This window comes from Schistocerca piceifrons, chromosome 1, assembly GCF_021461385.2.
Source record: "Schistocerca piceifrons isolate TAMUIC-IGC-003096 chromosome 1, iqSchPice1.1, whole genome shotgun sequence".
Classification (NCBI taxonomy): Eukaryota; Metazoa; Arthropoda; class Insecta; order Orthoptera; family Acrididae; genus Schistocerca; species Schistocerca piceifrons.
The window spans coordinates 105,877,651-105,881,055 of record NC_060138.1 but is presented as its reverse complement, the minus strand read 5'-3'; the positions used below and the strand labels follow the sequence as shown (position 1 = coordinate 105,881,055).

Here is a 3,405-nt window from a genome sequence, read left to right as displayed (position 1 = left end):
CAAGGGGAAAATCCCTGCAGGCGCACTATACTTTGTGCCCTCGGTGGCTCAGATAGATAGAGCGCCTGCCACATAAGCATGCGATCCCATGTTCGAGTCCCAGTCGGGGCACGCATTTTCAACATGTCCCCAATGAAGTATATCAACGCCTGTTTGCAGCTAGGGTGTCCATGTAATTAGCATTTCATTTCTAGCAAAGCTGCATGGTCATCAACGGTAACTGTTCTTTCGGGAACAGATACTACCGTCATATATAGTTAAAATATGGCTTCCCGGCCACTGACCTTCTTGTGGAAACGCACACGCTATGCACGAATTCTTACGGGACTTGGTAGGTTAATCTGCCACGAGTAATGAGTATGATGGGCGAACATCTACTAGGCGCACTACGAATATAGTGGTGTGGACATGTTGGGAATGTGGGTCTCACAGGGAGCGTGCAAGGGATAAGTCCCTGCTGGCGCACTATCCTATGTGCCCTCGGTGGCTCAGATGGAAAGAGCGTCTGCCATGTAAGCAGGAGATACCGGGTTCGAGTCCCGGTCGGGGCACAGATTTTCAACATGTCCCCAATGAAGTATATCAACGCCTGTTTGCAGCTAGGGTGTCCATTTAATTATCATTTCATTATATTTATCATCGATGTTATCGGCACTATAAATATCCTGCCACTCTTGTTCCTTGACAAGGTTTAAAAAAACTCTATTGCTGTTGGATTAACGTTCCTCTACAGTTTGTAATTATATGTGACATTTGTTTGAGTACAAAAGCCTTTTAGTGTGAAAATTTGTGCATTATGGTCTGAAAGGCCATTCACCCTTGTAGTAACAGAATGCCCATCTAGTAATTAAGAATGAATAAAAATTTTGTCTATGGGTGTGCTACTGTTCCCGTGCACCCTAGTTGGAAAATACTGTTTGCATCGTATCATATGAACTTAGGAGATCTACCAGCATCCTTTTTCTTGCTTCATCATATACAAAATTTATATTGAAGTCACCACATACAGCTAATTTTAGGTACTTCCTACAAAGTGAATCAAGAACCCCCTTCAGCAGAAACGCTCTGAAGTCAGAGGACCTATAAACAACACCAATTAGAAGTTTAGTTTCACTAAATTCAACTGCCCCTGCACAACATTAAAATATCTGTTCGGTCCAGTGCCGTGATATGTCTATGGGCTCAAATGGAATACTGTTTTTTTACGTACATAGCCACTCCCTCACCCCGCAAGGAACTCCTCGAAAAACAGCCCATTGCAGTTTCTGCTGACGATGTCGTTGTGTCAACATGGGAACACGTACCGGTCATCTTCTGTTCAACGCTGTGTGCTGAACGGTGTGGTCCGAAACGCCTGTGCCTGCACCAGCACTGTCCTCTGTCCTCAGATTCACCACAGATCGCCGCCATTGCTGCTTTATAGACCGAGCAAGCCTCCGACCTCCACGTCTCGTGATAGGGTTGCCTATTCGTGATTCTTCCGTTCTTCAACCACTGTCCGTAGCATGCGATCATCCGACTAGCTTCGCCATTTCCAAATTGTTTGTATCCAGGTGCCGGGCCGTAACAAAAAAATGGTTCAAATGGCTCTGAGCACTGTGGGACTTAACATCTGAGGTCATCAGTCCCCTAGAACTTAGAACTACTTAAACCTAACTAACCTAAGGACATCACACACATCCATGCCCGAGGCAGGATTCGAACCTGCGACCGTAGCGGTCGTTCGGCTCCAGACTGTAGTGCCTAGAACCGCTCGGCCACTTCGGCCGGCTCGGGCCGTAACAATCTGTTCTTTCTCAGTGTAGCTTATGTCAGTGGATGTCCCCATTTGCGACCCGTATCCTCGCTAGAAAGATTCCCCATTCGTCTCTGTTCCCCTTCTATAGTTTCCTTATCGCGATACGCGGCCGCTACACTATCAAGTGGCATTCAGTTCGCTGGGCTTTGGACGTAATATTACAACCAACGTTACTGTCACTTGATGGGCCTTTCATGTGAGTCGCCCAGAGAAGAGCTTAGGCATTAACCAAATTTTCAACATCAAAGAGACAAATTGACACTTCGTAGCTGTTTCTGTAACGAAAAATTCGAAAATTGTGGCTGTATTTCTGATTCGTGTTTTCATGATCTTAACTGAAAAGCTTACTATATCCGATGACATACAGTTATGCTGACAAGCGATTCGCCAAAGGGAAGTTATAAGTTACAGCAACAACCGAAGAACACCATTTGGGTCTCCTTATGATGACGTGTTTTTCTATCACTTGACACAGTATTTAAATCGGAACTCAAAACTTGTAGACGTACAGACATAATGATGACACAACAGTGTAATTTCACAATGCCCCTGCGTCCTACACCCCAGACAGTTGGTTGTAGGAAGTGTCTAGTCATATTTGTTCGATTAATTAAAGCGGCTGAAATAAAATCTTGTGCGGCTCAAAACTGATATGGCAGATATAAAGTGTCAGTACGCCACGGAAAAGAGCACGTGAAGATACTTTGTACGGAAAGGCCACTTATAAACGTGCATTTATTTTTCAACACATTTTTCTCGTTTAACCTACTACAGTAAGAATTTGCGGCACCTGTGGTTTAGTGGTGGCGTCTTTGACTAGCTTTGGCTATTAATCAAAACGATCTCAGTCCCGGGTAAAAACCCCGCCACAGCTTGAATTTTGAATACAGGTCATCAACAATGGCGGCCGAAGACTTCCGGCATAGGAAGTGGACCCCATTCTGTCAACGGTCTTGTAAAAGAGGGCGGAGGAGCGGCAAGATGTTCAGGACACTCTTGTCCTTGAGGTGGAAAACTACCCCTAAAGGCATAAGAATCAGCATGATGAACGGCAAGCGGATGTAGAAGACAACGGAAGCCACTGCATTACAGACACGTAATGTGTATCCACAGGACATGTGGCCTGTAATTGAAAATGTTTCATGATGATCTCCCCACTGCCATAAGCTTCCGAAATAGACCCCGATTCGGATCTGCGGGAACGCACTGCCAAGATAGATATGACAATGAGAAAAAGATCGAATAACCAACGAAAGAATAAAGTTAGGGTTCTGGCGTGGAATGTCAGAAGCGTTAGGGAAGCTAGAAAATCTGAAAAGGGAAATGCAAAGGCTCAGTCTAGATATAGGGGGGATCAGTGAAGTGAAACGAAAAGAAGATAAGGATTTCTGGTCAGATGAGTACAGGGTAATATCAACAGCAGCAGAAAATGGCATAATGGGAGTAGCATTCGTTATGAATAGAAAGGTAGGGCAGAGAGTGAGTTATTACGAATAGTTCAGTGATAGGGTTTTTCTCATCAGAATCGACAGCAAAGCAACACCGACAACACTAGTTACCTACACATGAAGTCACAAGTAGAAGATGAAGAGATAGAGAAAGTTTAC

The 3,405-nt window shown here is 44.6% G+C and overlaps 1 non-coding gene across 1 annotated transcript; it reads left to right on the top strand.

The window, feature by feature from the left end:
• Positions 1-476: 476 nt before the first annotated feature.
• On the top strand, positions 477-551 carry Trnat-ugu. The gene has a single exon. It is a non-coding gene; the product is annotated as a tRNA-Thr (tRNA).
• Positions 552-3,405: the final 2,854 nt, after the last annotated feature.